The sequence below is a fragment of the Ambystoma mexicanum genome, chromosome 5p (assembly GCF_040938575.1).
Source record: "Ambystoma mexicanum isolate Mex_15411 chromosome 5p, UKY_AmexF1_1, whole genome shotgun sequence".
In the NCBI taxonomy this organism is placed as follows: domain Eukaryota; kingdom Metazoa; phylum Chordata; class Amphibia; order Caudata; family Ambystomatidae; genus Ambystoma; species Ambystoma mexicanum.
Genome location: NC_090930.1, coordinates 651,620,164 through 651,638,177, shown reverse-complemented (window position 1 = coordinate 651,638,177; position 18,014 = coordinate 651,620,164). Strand labels below are relative to the sequence as shown.

The 18,014-nt window shown below is 49.1% G+C and overlaps 1 protein-coding gene across 2 annotated transcripts in view; it reads left to right on the top strand.

Annotated features, from left to right (window-relative positions):
* TRMT12 (tRNA methyltransferase 12 homolog) overlaps positions 1 to 18,014 on the top strand; it is an 824,050-nt gene that overhangs the window by 116,622 nt on the left and 689,414 nt on the right. The gene's annotated exons all lie outside the window — the stretch shown is intronic.

Here is an 18,014-nt window from a genome sequence, read left to right as displayed (position 1 = left end):
TCTTCCTGTTGCTTCACCACACTCGAACCTTCTCAAACCAAAGAAAGCCTCTCCGCCCTCCCTGCCTCCACGCTTACCTGCGGGACCGGATCTTTGAGCTCTGGTCCGTCCCACCTCCTGCTCCAGCCGCCATAGCAGTCCCTTTTCCCTGTGGCGGCAGCCATCTTTTTTCATTCGAGCCCTCCTCCAACCCCCCACCCACGCACGATTGGCCGCGCAAGCAGCGCGAATCTCCCAAGGAGAAAATGTCATTTGCACCCCAGATTAACCCCAGAGTGCGATTTGGCTTTGCTCAGGCCTAACACGGCTCAGGCTGGCAGGCCATTACCGCCCATGTCCGCCCCCCTGCCAGGGCGTGAAAGCCACATTCACCAAAGGCAAAAGTGCTAGCACCTGCATGTGCTGACCAGGCACTGGGAAGAGGAGGAGGGTGTTACATAAGCGTTGTTTCTAACGCTGCAGCATTTGTGGGCTCCTGGTTGTGTTTCTGCCTGGCGCATGCATAACTCGTACAAGACCAGGATTTTAGTCTGGTGAGGAACACCTCTTCAGCTAGGGGAATCCCCTCCATAATCTGCGAGCCAGATTTAGTTCTACTTCACCATTGCTTTGTTTAAGGCATTCAGTAAACAGTACAATTAACGTGTAATGCAATGCAATGTAATGGGCATTTGTGTAGCGCCTTTCTCCATTGGTATGGTCTCAACGCTCTTTAGGTTGAATGCCCTTGGGAGACCGAAGTCCACGTATAGGAAATGTGTTAGTTATAGAATGCGTGTGAGCATTTTAGCCGATCCAAAGGTATGTAGAGGGTGGCCAAGTCCCTGCTAGTCACCCGTGTTGAGCAGGCATGTCGGTGGGTTCAGAGAGGTGGTCTGGAGAGTATGAGAGAGAAATAATGTGTGCAATTAGACCACATTGTATCGTGGGGGATAGCTGCATTTTAATGGCATAGGTGTTGTGCAAAGTATGTGAAGCTGTGCCCTCTAATGACTGAGGTGGTGTACACTGTGTCTTTGATTGGTGCATGTAGTGGATGTGTACTGATGGGTAGTCTGGAGAGTATGAGATGGTGGGAGAAGCATCATGTGCACAGCTAATTATTTATTGTTTACATTTTTCATCTTTTTCAAGTGATTTTTTGATTGCTCTAATATTTTTTTCTGGTTTGGCAAATAATAATGGATGGTAATTAATACATCCAGTCTTTACTGTCATTTATTATGTTTTTATTTATTCAATGCTCTTTTTGCAGTATATATTAATTTATTGTATTCATTGGGACAACCACACAAAATTCAGTACATTTTGCAGAGGCTGCTTGCCAAAACAATGGGTCTTGTATTGCGGCAAGCGGTTGTGTCGGCATGGAATGAGGAGTCTGACCAAACTGTGGCACAGTGATTACTATAAAACTTTATTAACGACAAACAAATCCTTCCTAGTTCTCTGTAAGCAACTTGCAGGCTATCTTATCTTCAACTTCTTTAACAAATCTTGTAACTCTCCCGTGCTTCTTCCGCTCTTTACTATTTCTTCTTTCTTTAACTTGCCCCCACTGGGACAATAAAGAGGTTTCTTGCGTCCTCCTTGACTCTCCGGTTCCTTACTCGGTTCCCTACTCCTGTGGAATTGGCCAGGGAATTGCCTCACAATGTGTTTCACCACTTTCTCTTCTGCTTCTTCATTCAGTCTTAAACCTTCCTGGTACCTTTCCAGACTTATTCTTATTCCCGTTACCTTCTCTCAGGAATTGCTTCACCGGTTTTGCCAGGTGTCATGGGTTTATTCTTCCATCTACTACTTCTCCTTCTCTTGTCGGTCCTCTTCTCTTCGCGCCCAGGTACTGCTGGTGGTTTCATCGCACGTTCCGGACCGCACGGTTTCACCCATTGCAGGTCATGCCAGCACCACAGTTTCTTGTACTCCCCATACATTAGCCTACGCGGGTCGGCGGTTGGCCAGAGTTGGAGGTCGGCGCATTTCTCACATCGCATGGTTAACCCGTGACAGGTCACGCCACCGCCTCAATTTCTCCACTTCAAATGTGCGGGTTCCAGCTGACTCAAAAGACACTGCTCGGGCGTCCCGCTGTTTGTCTCTGCTACTCTGCAGAGCAGCCTTGCTGCATTCTACTGAAGCTCAATTTCAATCTTGTGGGCTCCTCAACAGTGTCCTCGCTCGCAAGTTCTCCTTCCGGATTCAGAACAGAACTTGTTCATCCAACTTCACTTTCTAGTCCCTTCTTAGTCTCTCTTTTATATATCTTGGATCTACCCAGCGTAACAGTCCGCTGGACAGAAGCTGTGGGAATACTCTTCATGCTTCTCTGTAATGTTCTCATGCTTTTCTTCATCTCAGTCTTTTCTACGTTGAATGGGCTAGGCTGCCTTCCTTCACTGTTCTTCCTTCCAGTACTGTCAAAAGAAAGGCTAGAGTTAACTAAGTGGTCTAACTTAGGCTTTTTAACAAGATCAGTAATAACAGACTTAGAAGAGATGATATGAGAACAGTATACATTAGCCCTTTCCAAATAACTCTTCACAGATCTTATAGGCTTCAGAGTCTCAAGGGAGCAAGAGTTAAAGGAGCTTCATCATGAGATGAGAATCTTTATACCCAGAAGGATTTGGCGTTATTACTGCCCTGTGGGTTTTTGGGTTGGAGAGGTCTTGTCCCAGACTCGCGTCCTTGTCCCTAGGAGGGGTGTTCCTCTCCATGTGGTCCTTCAGCATGTTACCACTCGTTTGGGGACTATCTGTTAGCAACCACACCACACTAACCTCATAGAAAGGGGCTCCACCCTCAGGATAATTGACGCCATCTGAAGGATCGTCACAGGGTGCATTGTGTGCCGACTGAGAACTGAGCTTACAAATGTTGATTAAAAGTATGATGTAAATAGTAGGTTCTGTACTGCATAGTAAATTCAAACACGAGACAGATTTACAAACTTTGTTACTGTTCATGCTTGTTCAAACGCCATGGAGCCAGTGAAAGGTGCACAATAGTTGGGTTGGCATCATGTGTCATGGGCCAATGCTACAGTAGAAACTCTGCCTTTCATTTTTCCCATTTTAGATCTGGGACTACATGGGGTCATATTGACATGTACTATACACAACACACTCATCCTGTCTGTTGCAAGGGGAGTCCCACTAACAACAGTTTAATGAATGTTGATGAAAACTGTAAGATGATCTAATGTAATAAAGATATGTGTTCATTTGAGAAAAGTAGGGCTACAATTTCCAGAAATAAAACATATGGGCTAGACACACTTTGAACACATGCCAATGATTTAATAAGTTTGTCGGGATTGCAGTGTGTGTGTACAATAAATATTTTCCAGAATACATTTAAGAAAAGTCTTGATTCTATTAAAAACACAGAGTTGAGCATTATTCTTTTCCTTTAATTTGAAATTAACCATAGAAGCTCAGCAGAAGGATTTTAGCATGTGAAGTTTCATAACATAAACTACTTGCATTTTTTTTTTTTAAACGTATTTTGTTGATTTTTTGGTGAGGAAATACGTGCAATACAACATGAAATTAAGCAGTGATTCAAACAAGGGAGGGAATGGTGAAGGGGGGGAACAGGGAAGGAACAGACAAAACAACAACAGTCTTCATGTAGTAACAAACTTTTCGGTGGATGGATGGGTCAAGGCCAGCGACCCCGAGTTTCAGGAAGCAGGGGGGGTCGCATACAGGGGCTGCCCGTTCGGGCTAGGAGCAGGGAGTTGGTGTCAGTATGATGCTATGGGATTTCAGGGGGGCTTGTAGTCGGCGCTGAAGCGTATGTCTCTGAGGAGGGCCTTCCAGGATTCCAAGGTGCCGCTCTCTGTTTCGCCGCTTGACGTGATTCCTTCTCGCCAGGCTCTGGTTTCGGCTACCGTCCATCTCTCCATCTCTTTGAGCCAGCGTTCGTGCCTGGGGCCCGATGGCGTCTTCCAAGCCATCGCAATTGTTCTCTTAGCCAGGATGCATGAGATGTCAATTAACCTGACAGCATGTTTGAACTTGCTAGGTCTGGGGTACTTCCGGGAGTCCATTCGTACCTCGTCATTCCGGCGTCCATGCAAGTCTGTTTGGCTTTGGACCATAGTATCATCACCCTAGTGCAAGTCCAAAACATGTGGATCATGTCCGCCTTATCATTTCCACACCATGGGCATGATGGGGAGGATGACTTGTTGAAGGAGGCAACCCTATGTGGGGTCATGTATGTCCTATACAGGACGTTCAACTGAATCTGGCCGAATCTAGCATTCCTAGACACTTTTTTGGGGAATATTAACACTCTTTCCCCTTCTTTATCCGTGATCGGGGTCTCGAGGTCTGCTTCCCATCTCGCCCTCAGAGCTTCGCCTTTAGGGTTGGGTTTATCGCATAGTCTGTTATAGAGCCTGGAGACTGGTCTCCAGCCATCCGTGAGGTGTGCATTTCTTGTAGTAGAGGGTCAGGGGAGGGCTCCTCCGGCCAGCCGTTCCATTGTTTCTTGGTGGTCTGCTTGGTGGTCTGCTTGAGGCGGTGGTACCAGAGAAACTGGGCCGGGGGTAGTCCCTCAGGGGCCTTTAGAGATTCAAAGTCCCTGAATTCCCCGTCCTCAAACATGTCACCCCATGTGTATATGCCAGCTTCTTCCCACCTCCTTGCTGTGGAGAGGTCAGTCTCCGTTCGGCAGGTATCTGCCAAGATAGGGTTATCCGGAGAGTACGGGTGTTTCACTCGCCTGATGTAGCGGGACCTGGCCCATATCCTCCTACCTAGGTCAATCACTTGTAAGGTGTCCGGGGATTGCCGTGTGGGGTGCCATAGGGTTTCCTTGGAGATCACGTTGTTCGAGGATTGCCTCAGTAGTTCCGTTTCAGCTGAAGGTTCGTCCGAGAGCCATTTCGTTATGTGGCTTAACTGGGCAGCCAGGTAGTATAACTGGAGATCTGGTAGCTTTATTCCTCCCACTTTATGTGGCAGGGAAAGGACGGATAGCAACAGTTTGTGCCTGTGAGGACCCCACAGGAAGTCCTTGATGATCGCCTCAAGTTTCTTGAAGGGCGGTCGGACATAGTGGCAAATATTCACGAAGAAGTATAGGAATCGGGGTAGTACGATCATCTTGACTATCGCTGCTCTGCCTACCATGGCCAATGGGAGCTTGGACCAGAATTTTATAGAGCGTCTAAGACTCGTGGTGGCGACCTCAGTGTTATGTTCATGCGAGAGTAGCGGGGTGTGGCTCACGTTGATACCTAGGTACCGGAACTTGACCAGTTGCCACCCTATTCCTAGTACTGGGAGATCGCTTTCTGATATGCTGCGTAGGCCCGCCAGTGGGAATGCGGAGGACTTACTTCTGCTGAATCTGATCCCCCGAGTACTTCGCGTAGTTGTCGAGCACCTCCAGTGCTGTTGGTGCGTTGACCTCGGGGTTTCTTAGATATAGGAGAACGTCATCCGCGTATAAGAGATATTATGTGGTGTACATTGCCCACCTTGATGCCAGCGTCAAAGAGCTGCTGTCTGAAGTATAATGCGATCGGCTCCAGGCCCAGTATGTACAGCATGGGCGATAGCGGGCACCCCTGTCTTGTTCCCCTTTGTTTTTCCCAGGCTGCTGATACCATTCTTCCCGTTTTCACTCTTGCCATTGGGAAATTATAGAGGACCTCGATCCACCTGATGAAGCCCCCTCCGAAGCCGAATCTCTTCAAGACCTCCCTGATCCATTCCCAATATATGGAGTCGAAGGGCTTGATAGCGTCGAGCGACAACACCGCCAGGTCTTCATCTCTTTCGTATGTTTCGGCCATTACATGTTGTAGCCTCCTAAGGTTAGCTGTGGTGTTGCGCCCAGGCACAAATCCGTTATGGTCCTCATGGACGATGGATCCCACCACTCTGGCCAGTTTGCCAGCTAATATGGATGTGAGGATCTTAGCATCATAGTTTAGCATGGCCAGAGGGCGATAGGACTCAGTCGGTGGGTGATTTGTGTGGCTTGAGCATGGGAACGATTATGGTCTCTTTCATGGTGTTGGGGAGGACCCCGTTCGTGTATGCCTCCTGGTAGACTTCGTGAAGAACTGGGGTGAGGATGGGCTCGTACGTTTTGTAGAACTCAGGTGGGAGGCCGTCGCTGCTGGGGGCTTTGCTGTTAGAGAGGGACCTGATTGCCCCTTGCACGTCCTCAAGAGTGATCTCCATCTCCAGTTCCTCTCTCTCTGCTCGGCTGAAATTCGGGGGGAGTTCTATCTCCTCAAGTGTTTCTATAATGTCTTCCGTAGGAATTTGTGCCTCGTGGGCATACAATTTGGTGTAAAATCTGGCAAATGCGTCGTTGATCCACAGCTGTGTCGTGTGGGATGCCCCATCGGCGTCCCGTATCTCCATTGGGAGGTGTTTGGGGTGTTCTCGCTTGCAGAGCCAGGCCAGTAGTCTCCCTGGTTTGTCCGATTCCTTGTGGGATCTGATGGTGTGTGTGGTGAAATCGAATTTCTCCAGTCTTTCCCAAGCTTGTTGACATTCTGCCCGAGCTTCCTTCAATTTGTTCTCGGCCTCTGTGGAGCTGTCATGGGTAGACTCTAGTCGGGAGATCTCTGCTTCTTGTGCTTCGAGCGTTGTCTTTAATTGCCTACGAATTCCGCCGGCTCTCGATATAATTTCTCCTCTGGTCACCACCTTCATAGCTTCCCATAATGTGCTCCAGGAGGATACCGACCCCATGTTGATTTCCAGGTAATCTTCCAGTTTTCTGGCGAGGTCTTCCCTGAACTCAGGGTCTTCAAGTGCCACAGTCGGCATCCTCCACATAGGGATCGGTGGTCTGGGTCCCTTCAGTTGCCATAGCATGGTTAGTGGGGAATGGTCGGAGATCGTTCTCCCCAGGTATTCTGTGGCTGCGGCTCGTGGGGCAAGCTCCTTGTTGATGAACAGATAGTCAATTCTTGTATGGACTCAGTGCGGAGCTGAGTAGTGGGAGTAGGTCCTCTCGACTGGGTGGTGTTCCCTCCCAGATGTCCACCAGGTTGAGCTGCTCCAGAGTTTCCTTCAGGGCCCGGGGTGCGAGGTTGCTCGGGTGGGGGGGAGGCAGCGATCTGTCCATGCTTGCGTCAGCGACACAGTTGAAGTCGCCTCCCCATATAAAGGTGCGGTCCCGGTGCTGAGTCAGCTTTGCGATCATTGTGGTGAGGTAGGCCGGTATCCCGTGATGTGGGAAGTATGAGTTGACCAGGCAAACCGGGGTCTGTTCCATAGAGCCCCAAATCACTACATATCTCCCTTCTTTGTCTAGCTCACACCCCTCCATCTGGAAGGGCACATCCGGGCTTATCCATATTAGCACCCCTCTCGCATATTTGGAGTAGGGGGACCCTCTCACAGTCCCAGCCCATCGGTCTACAATCTTGGACATGGCCTCCGTCGTGAGGTGGGTTTCTTGGAGCAGTGCAATCGAGACTTTCTTCGTTTTGAGATAGGACTGTATGCGATTACGTCTGAGGTATGAGCCCATACCCCTCACGTTCCATGTCATCACGGTAAGCTGTGCCGCCATCGGGTCTGAGTTTCGGGTCTGGCACGGGACTCCGTCACTAGGGTTAGGCTCTGCTTTAGTCCGCAGTGAGCGGGTTGCAAGGGAGATACCACTGGCTCCCGATCTCCCGGGTCAAGTCTTGGGCCCATCCCGGTCTTTGTTGGCGAGAGAAACATGAAGATTGTACAACTAGTGGAACTAATAACAAAACTCAAACTGGTGCGCCCAGCGACTACAACATTGTCGCGGTGCTCAGGCGCTCTCGAGCCGTCGAAGCCCATCCGGGAGTCAGGCGCGAGCTGGGTCAGGCGGGTGCCTGGACCGACTGGATTCTGCGCTGGGGGTGGGGCAAGGGCCTGGCGGCGGAGCCGAGCGAGGCCGTTTCCATATGACAAACTGAAATTGGATTACCTTCTGTGTTCCGGCGTCGTATTTGCTGGTTCTTACTGTTGCTTGGGGGTCACTTGTGAGATCCGAGGGGGTTAGGCCTCGGTTCGTGAGTTGTCCTTGCCATCGGCCAGGTTATTATCCTCTAGCCACATGTTGGCTGTGTCTGGATTGTCGAGGAATACCACCCTCTCTTTATAGATGACCCTGAAGCGCGACGGGTATAGTAGTCTGTATTTTAGGTTCAGTTGGCGGAGCCTAGCTTTTATCGGAACAAATGAATTTCTCTCTTTGCACCTTCTGCGTATAGTCCGGGTAAATGGATATTTTGGAGTCCCCTCTTTCGATGGGGCCACCCTCCCTGGATCGCCTTAAGATAGTTTCTCTGTCCTGAAAGTTCAGTATCTTAGCAATTATTGGTCTAGGGTGCGATCCCGGGGGAAGGGGTGGTGCCTCTGGAGGGACCTGTGGGCCCTTTCGTTTCGACCGAGAATCCCTGCGTCAATTTGCCGGCCTCAATTTCTTGCAGCAGAAGGGTTTCGACGAAGGATGTGGTATTTGCCCCTTCGTTCCCCTCCGGGACACCCAGGATCCTAATGTTGCCCCGTCTGGCACGGCCTTCGGCCTCTTCCGCCCTCTCCTCCAGGAAGGCGACTTTCCTCCTCAGGAGGGCGACTTCTGACTTTATAGCTGTGGTGGCCGCAGATGTTTCCTCTGTTGATTGTTCAACGGTCGTCACCCTCTCAGCTAAGTTGCGAGCGTCCTGGCGAATTAGTTGGATGTCTATTTTGAATTTGTCGATCTTGGAGTCTATGTGCGTTTTTAGTGAAGCTATGGCTTCAAGTATCTGAGAGTGATTATCGGCGGCCACCCCTTGGCTCGTCTGGGCGACTTCAGAGGGACTGGCCCTGGCCTGAGTGGGGGTCTTCACCTTGGTGGAAACAAAGGAGTCCATGGTGGCGGCTCTGGTTTTGTTCTTGGCGGCCATCTTGAGGTGATGGTTGTGGATGTCCTGGGCCTCAAAAGCTAGGTAGTTTACGGGGTTGCTAGCGAGGCCCTCTTCCTATGCTGGGCTTCGGGCCGTAGACGGTATTTTGCAAGCCCCCGGACCTGGGCGTGCGGCTCCCCGAGGTGGATATCAGAAGAATAGGGATAAGCAGGGGGCACCCTTTCTCAGGTGTTGCGAGGTCTCACGCACCTTGTCTTGTGGGGCCGGATCGGTAGAGTGACCCCCGTCAGGTCTGTCTTCTCCTTCTGTGCTTCGGGTACTGGGCGATCCTTGCCGGGATCAGATCTGGCACCGTCCCGGTGAGATGAGCCGCGGTGCAGTCGGTTGTGGGACTTGGTTCACCTCAGTGGGCCGTGCGTAACTGTGGCGGGGCCCGCGTGGTGCGCTTCCTCAGCACATGTGGTCTGGCCCGGGTGGCCCCGCGCTGTGTGGTGGGAGGGCGTCCGGGCTGCGGGCTTTGTGTTGGTGCCAGTTGGGCGGCCCCCGGGGGGGTCGTTCTCCTTGTCGTGCTTCCACTTCACCCCTCCAGGCCTGGGAGTCCGTTGGGGGAGGGGTTCCCCTCAGAGGCTCCGCTATGCGAAGCGAGGCGCCATCTTGGATTCAATCGGAGCAGAGGGGGGAGAGCCGTTTTAGGGCTACGGTGGTGTCTAGGAGGTCCGATTCAGTGGGCCCGATGGTGTTTCAGATGCAGGTCCGCTTCCCACAACAGCACGTTCTTCTCCGAGGGCTGGAGCTTCACATGAGCCGGGGAAAAGGATCAGGAAACGGCGTCTCGGCCGGAGCTCGGCAGATCAGCTACCGCTCGCCATCGGCGCCAAGCCACACCCCTACATAAACTACTTGCATAGGTGCTGGAATCCCGAAATCAAAAGTTCTGAACAAAATAATACAAACAACATGTAACCCTTAACGGCCAATGTAGTGCAGTTAGCCCTTTCCAATAGAAGTAATCCTTGAACTACTTCCTCTTTTGGCGCTGCGAACTATGATAACCATATGTAACTAAATGCATGATGCAGGACTGCTTGGCAGCTGTGGCCGCTGTGTGGAAACACTTCTCCCTTCAAGTGGTCTTGTCCGACGTTCCTGCCGGAAATAAGAAAAACATGAAAGGGTTACTGGGTGTGAATGATAACCCTATATCAGATTTGCGGGAGGGAAAGAAATTGGCAAGGGTAATCAAGAACTTTACATTCTTTGCTAATAAATTACGATATCGTTATGGAGTATTAGGTTAGAGACTAATACGTCCTCCCTTTTTTTCCATGCTGTTTAATTTCTTTAGTCTGGTGGAATAATGCTCGCCTCCGTGTCGTTAATAGAATCAAGACGTTTCTTAGTTATTCTGGAAAATCTTTATTCTATGTCAAGACCGGAGGCTCCCATTATGCTGGTTTAAAGCTTACTTACCACTACGGTGGCAGGTTGCTCGACCGGTTTCAGGTAAAACTGATTAAAAACCAACTCTCCTGCCCAGTTGGCCATTTTCATGTCCTCTAGCTGAACTCCTTCCTGAAAGGCGTTGGACGCCATAGCGCCCCTCACTGAATGGGTGCCAAACTGGGTGGTATCTAGCCCCGCCTGCGCAAGGGTCCAGTGAACTAGCGTAGGAGCAGAGACCGCTTTGTGTGGTTTGCAGAGTGCTATCAGTAGCTGACCTCTATTGTTGACCCTGAGGGAGGAAGTTACCTCCTCTTAATGCTTTAGGCATTTCACTGCCTGGGCCCCCCCTGAGCAAAGTTTGGGCAGGCCGGGACCCCCCCAAAAGTGCCAGATGGACAGTATGTTGAAATCGCTATGAACTTTAGCGTGCCATCTCTGCACCCTACTCTGAGAACAGACCCTGGGCTCTCCCCACCCTACTCCCACCACTATCCCAGTGCTGCCGCTCATGCTGCTCCCACCACAGTCCCATAACACAAGCATACACACATCCATACTCATTTAAATAAAAAATAAATCACCATAAATGTACCTTGCGTGGTTGCTAAAATGCCCCGTCCAGGTTACTCTGCCCATATGTGCGAGGAGGTGCAGGAGCACCCCCTTGCACATACATACATGCAGTGCTCCAGCCAGCATTTCCAATGAGCTATGCAATGCTGGCAAAGCAAAACACCCCCAGCGTTTCATGGCTCAGTGATCATGTGCGGCTGGGGAAATGAACTGTCAAAGGCAATCAGAGTTTCCCTTTGACAGTTCAGCCAGCCCAGGAACCACTCCCCCCCAGCTGGAAAAAGCAGCTGAGGGAGTGCTCAGTGTTTCACTGGGCTTGCTCCTCAGCTCCTCCATAATAGGTGAGGTGGCCAGTGGGTGGACGCCCCCTCACCCATTATGGATGAACTGGCAGGCTTGGACTGGCCTATAGGGCAATAGGGCGATGACCGTAACAAAAATGCAAATGCTAGTGTAGGCCACTAAAAATGGGCCACTTTTATGGCCAATGTTGGCCAGTTAAGGAGTTACTTCACTATGCAGCTAGTAGTTTTGACCATTGTTGCTGAATAAATATTCTTTAAATATCACCATTTGTTTACATTTGAACAAAAAACAACCCCTTGGGTACTATTCAAACAGCCTGTGACTAAACGCTGAATATCCATTTGCAACTGCTGACCATTTTTTCATTGGTGCCCAAGACCGTTTTATGGCCCAGTCTGACCATGTGAGCTGCCCCTTCCCATTTCCTCCAATCTTAAAAAAAAAAAAAAAGTTTTTTTATTTGTTTCATTTCATGCTGGGCTCTGGCGCCCCCCCTGGGATGCGGCCGCGCGCCCCACTGTTTGAAGACCTCTGAGGTAGACAGAGCTGACAGTTCTGGCTGTCTACTATGAAACCCAGGAATTCAATGCTTTTCGAGGGCACTAGGAATTACTTTTCTCAGTTGATGAGAAATCCTAGGTCGTGGAACAAGTCTGGGGTAATTTGAGCTTGATGCTTTGCCAAGTCCTCGGTCTGTGACATGATGATGATGTTGTTGAGGTATAAAATGAGCATTACTCCCCTTTCCGTGAGATGAGCTTCTACAGGCCGCATGAGCTTGGTGAATGCCCAGGGCACCGATGAAAGCCCGAAGGGCAGGCTCGTGCATTTCCAGTCCTGATCCCTCCATGTGAACTTCAGGTACTTTATATGTCGCTAGGTAGGCATTCGTTAGGTTCAGGCAAATCAGCCAGTTGCCCAATCTGAGTATCCCTGAAGCATATATTTTCCCTCCCTTTTGAAGTGGCGGTAGAGAATAAAGTAGTTTAAGGCTCTGAGATTTACAGGAAGGGCCTTTTGTTTCCTGCGTACAAGGAAAATTGGGCTGAAGAACCCGCCTTGGTCTGTGCATGGACGTATAGGGGCCTTGACGTGTAGGCTGCGAACTTCGTAGTCTAGGGCTAGTGTGTCTAAGTGCGACATTATCTGAGCTGGGTGATGCGCTTGGACGGGTTGAGAGAAAGAACGATGGGAAAACCTCTTGCGGCGTCTCTGACCCAGGCATCTCCTGATAAGGTGACCCACGTTTGCGCGAATAGCACTATCCTTCCTCCTACGGGTACTTAGGCGATGGCGCTGTATGGTTGACACTCACCTGCACTTTGATGTGCTGGGTGTCGTTCCTCTCTTTTCCAGCCGCGACCCCTGCCTCTTCCTCTGGAGGAGAAGGTGTCTGCTCTGACCTGTCAGTAGGAGTGATGGTCTTGTGATTGATGGGACCGTCAGTCCAGCTAATAATGGCCGGAGAATCTGCCCCTTCCTCGTCCGACCCGTGAAAAAACGAATTCCCTCTTTATTGAGGCTTGTGCCTTGTTGAAAGCAGTAAATGTCCCCATAAACTCTTTCCTTGACAAAGGGATCGCCAAATAGCAACCCCTGGGTGGCAGGGCTTGATTTGGTGGTGGCAAGCTCTTAGTTTAGGATCTATTTTCAAAAGAATGCTCTTCCGGCGCTCGGTTGAGATGACACAATTCACGTTACGGAGCATGCAGATGGCTTGTTGCAACCACCATGAAAGGGTGACTGGATCAATGGGTTTGCCTGTGTCCAAGGCTTCTTTTGAGAGGTCCATAATCTTTTCTAAAGTACCGGTAATAGTGAGGAGCCTGTCTTGGCAGGACTTCCACACTCGGTCGATCCCTTTCTTAGGATCCTTACTATTCTTGCCGAGGAAGGTGATCATTTTAGCGTCAAGCTCTAGCGTCAGTGCTACTTTCCCAGGGATACCTGGACGGGGACATTCCGCTCTTAACTTGGTTAGGACCTCTTTATCAGGGCTGGCAGAGCCTGTCCTTTGTGTAATCCATAGCTCTGGATGACGGGACCCAGTCTGAATATCTGGGGTGAATTAAGTCCTCTGGGACAAACATTCCTTTTAAAGCGGGTTGCTCGATAGGTAGTCGTTTGGGTCGGCCACATGTGCTGGGCCTTGACCCTTTATGTTGGTCATCCTCATCCTTTGTTGTTTGAGGAGTTTGATCATTGTCATGATCATCATCTGTGCCCTGTTGATGTTCCTCCGTGCTCGAGAGTCTGTCACCCGTTTTATTCTCCTCTGGGTCAGAAGGTCTTGAGATGGAAGGGGTCCCCTTCCTATCCAGAAAGGCTTTCATGAGCCTTGAGAAGGTGTCCGTAATGGCAGATGTGGCTGAGGTTGTGGCTGGCTCTGCCAGGCTCTGGAGGTAAGGGGGTCAAAGAGATCTTTCCTCTTTTGAGACGGTGTACTTCCCTCTTCAGGAGCACTCTTCCTTTTATGATCTTTCTCCTTAACATTAGTGGAAGTTCCCCTGAGGTTCACATCTATGTCATTAAGATGTAGTTGGATTGGGACTAGCATTTCTACTACAGCTTTCTTTATAGTAGTTTCAACAGATGAGTCAAGTACTCCCTTGAAAGTTGCTGCTAGAGCCACATCCTGCTCCTGAGAGTCCTCCTCGTCCTCTGACCTTTCCTGGTCAGTCTGAGGGGTGTATTCCTCTGCCATTATAGCCCATTTGCCCTTCAGGATCTAAAATGTAATTATTTCTATGGGCAATGATGTATGGAGCAGTACATTTCTGCCTACCAGTAGAGGCAGCGTGTGTATGGCCAGCAAACCTCTTTTTTTAATTTCTTTTAAAAAAAAGGTGAAATCTACTTCTCTGCGGTGCCTCTTGCGGCTCGGCGAAAGTTTGTTTCCTTTGATTAGTAGGAAACACGTCCGCGAGTGCTAGAGGCAAGGAGAAACAAAGGAAAGGACCACGTGGAAGGAGAGGCTCCTCCTGCTGGGCATTGTGCGCGATCGAAAATGTAAGTTTGTGTAAATAAATGAAGAAATTAGTAAATGAGCCACGCATGCCTTTCCGCTTACTCCGGCCCCCAATGGAATAAATGGGTGCAGGAGTGGCCGGGAAGCCTGCGGGGCTGTGAGGCAGAGACACGTTTGTGAGCGTGTTAATGCTGCAGATTAACTGGCGCGCAGCAACATTGCGAACCCCGCTGACTCTAGCACCCCGATGGAGTTCGTGGGTGTCGGAGGGGCGGGAAAGACTGCGGCTGCGGGGCCGCGTCAACAGTCACTGTTGCCAGGTAACTAGCACAGTGGAATGCTACGCTCCCCGAGTACGGGGCTTAATAAAACTCAATCGATGATGGAATTCTCCTGAGACCGTCTGGTGAAAACGCACCACTAAGTATGGAAAAAACTGATAGAGGAGTTTATGCTCCTGCTCACACAAGCAATATAAGTTTATAACGTTGGTGAGAATGAGTATATAAAATCCACTTATCTCTTGCTGTGAGAAGAAAAGAGAGGAGGTGGTTCAAGGATTACTGCTATTTGAAAGGGCTGACTGCACTACATGAGTTGTTAAGGGTCACTTGTTTTTGTGACTAGTTGTACACTGTCTCAAGAACCTATAGGAAACTGAGTTTTTTTAACATACTTTGGACTATTTTGTTCAGAACATCTGAAACTTCACATGCTAAAATCTTGCTGTTGAGCTTCTACGGTTAATTTCAAATAAAGAAAGAGAAGCATAATGGAAGCCTCCGGTCTTGACATAGAATTACGGATGGCTATGCTCTATGCCACTTGCATAGCAAACTTAAAGAAAGTTAAATGTGTGTATTCGCGCAGGCCCCTAGTTATATATGGTCAAACTAACACTTATGTTTAATATCCGAAAAAATGGCATTCTAAATATTGAAAATCATGTGTGAAATCAAACTTCATTTATGTTCCTGAGCATTGATAAATCTATACAAGAAGTTTACATTCCATTTATCACATATATTTAATTCCTCAACCTTTTACTCCATATATTCCATTGATCACATACATGTTTACATTGATAGTTGTATGGTTTCGCAGCCTAATTCATGGACGTAGATTGTGAAACCATACGTATATTAATGTAAATAGGGGTGTGAGCTATAAAACGTATTGACGAGACACACTAGGGCTCATCACAAGTCTGGCGTAGTATGTTAAAAGTGCCAGTAATGGTGTTAGCGCTACATTTACCATTCTGCCAAATTAGGAGGCAATGGTATTACTGCCCACAGTAATACTGTTGGCAGAAATAATGCAGATGGTATTAACGCTGACAGAATTACCTCTGAAACCCCAAAATGGCATTACCGCCGTATTGAAACTTGGGGTAATACAATTGAAATTGGGCGGTAATGCCGCCAAAAGCACAGTGCATTTATCTGCACCTAAAATGTCGCAGGATGCAGAAGAGAGCCGGAGCAGCGGGTGGACGAGAAGAAGATGCCATGTAAGCAAGCGCCCATACCCCGGGTCAGGCTCTCGCCCTGGACCTTGATTTACAACCATCTAATCACACTGTACTGGGTGAACAGGGAGACATCACTAAGCGGCTCACCATGATCCAGTATGACAGAGAACAGGATCAGCATCAGTACAGCATTACCCTTACTGCTGGAGCTGCATTTCCTGGCAACCAGCACCTTCCAGCACACTGTGGGAATGTTCCACAGCATGTCCCAGCCCACATTTTCAAATATTCCCGTGCAGGTGCTGTAGACCATTAATGTCTAATACAAGAATAGGGAAAATCACCCACTAGATATAAAGTGGAACACATTCCACATAAAACCAGAAGTGAGGTGAAGGAGCTATTCCCACTGGTTCTGCAACTGTCCTCAAGTAGGGGTAGAATCAAAAAGGCAGGACAGGATGATTTGCTAAATTTCCTTACCTAAATGTATGCTATGCTAGCCCCCGCTAACGCGCGCCTATCTTAAAGTGGATAGAATAAGAGATTCTTATAGCTGTGGGAGCTGTCAGGCAGACATATTATCAGAAGTTCAACACCGACACAAAGTTACACGTTTTTAACACCTTTTTATTACATTCTGAAAGGGGTTGGAGCCTTTCTAGCTGGCCCTAATTCTATAATGGGAGTAGTCTTGGCCATCAATGTAAAGAAAAGTCGTCCAAGTCAGTCAGTCAAGCAAAAGAAAAGTCTGTGTCAGAAACCTATACTTGCCCTTTTGCTTTACAATAAGTGTGGGAAAATGCATGGAGAAATGGAGTGCATCAAAAGAATGTCTGAATGGCAATGAGGTTGGGTCACAGCTCCCTTCCCCAAGCTTATGTCATTGGGGCTCTATAAAAGTTTCTTCAAGGTGGGTAGTATGCACAGTTCAAAGTATTCACAAGTCTTTCAGGCATCCCTTACTCACCATACAGAACACTGTTCACTTCAATAGGTAATGGTGGGCTTCCCTCACCCGGCTTCACGATTCTTAAATACACAATGATTCACAAAGTTCCTTAGTTTTGTTTTTTTCTTCAGAATAATGTTTATTTTACAAACACTCCAAACATTACAACCAGTTAGGACATTTGTGATCGATCTTCACGCGTTACATTGTAAATTGCGCTTTTCGGCCCCCCCCCTCCCACCCAATTAACTTTTTGTATCCATGTCATCCACCTGAGCATCTGCAGGCGTCTCTATTACCATCGTCTCTTCCGTGTCATCAACTTCGTGGTCGTCCTGGGCGGGGGGGGGGCACCATTGAAGCCACCAATTGCCTCCAAGCTATCAGGGGACCCACTTCTTCTTCCCCTCCTCTGGTGACTGCTTCATACCAGGCAGCCGTTTCTGCCTCTGCCCATTTCAAGAGGTCTGCCCACGACATCTCAATTCTAGGCCGATGGGCCGCTTTGCAGCACATTGCAATTCTTTGCTTGGCCAAGATGTAAGCCAAGTCCTTCACCTTACTGATGTGCCTTAGGTTATGTGGCTTGGCAAAGCTCCCAAGCATGCATGCCCAAGCAGACCCCACATCTAGCACCACCCCTCTGTCTGCCAATCTTGTTTTCAGTTCTGTCCAGAACCTACTCGCTTCCGGGCAAGCCCAGAACATGTGCAGCAACCCGGCTTCCTCCTCCCCGCACCTGGGGCATTTCTGTATAGCCGGGCCACCAAACCTGGCTATTATACCGGGGGTCAAATATGCTCTATGAGTGACATATAATTGGATCCGCTAAAGTCTCGCATTTTGGGACACCTTCTTATGATACCTGTGGGCTCTATCCCATTGCCCATCTGTCATGGGTTCGCCCACCTCCTCCTCCCAGTCATGCCTCAGTTGAAGCAGTTCCGTCCCCGCCCTAGTACTTAGTAACTCGTATATACGAGATCTTTCATGCCCGCCCTCCGAAACATCATACATCGTCTTTATGATGGCATCAGGTTGTTCCGCTAGTACTGCTTCGGGGCACCTTTCTCTCACCCGTTTCATGATTCTGGAATAAGTAATGTGTTGGCCTTTATGCACCCCGGGATCCTCCATTAATCTCTGAAATCCTAATGCCTCTCCCTCTTGCCATATATCTCAAAGGGTGGCCAGACCCACCGGTTCCCAGTATCTGCAGACGCCTTTTATCGGTTGGGAGTCTCCCCCACATAACGCCACCAACGGGACCTTCTGAGAGAACGGGACTGGGTCACCCACAGTTTGCCATGCTCTACGCCAGACCTCCCAACCCAGCATCAACAATCTCGCCATTTCCAGTACCTTATTTTAGGCAACCACACTGTCTCTCTGAGGAAGTAGGGAACAGAATCACTCCGCAAAAGCC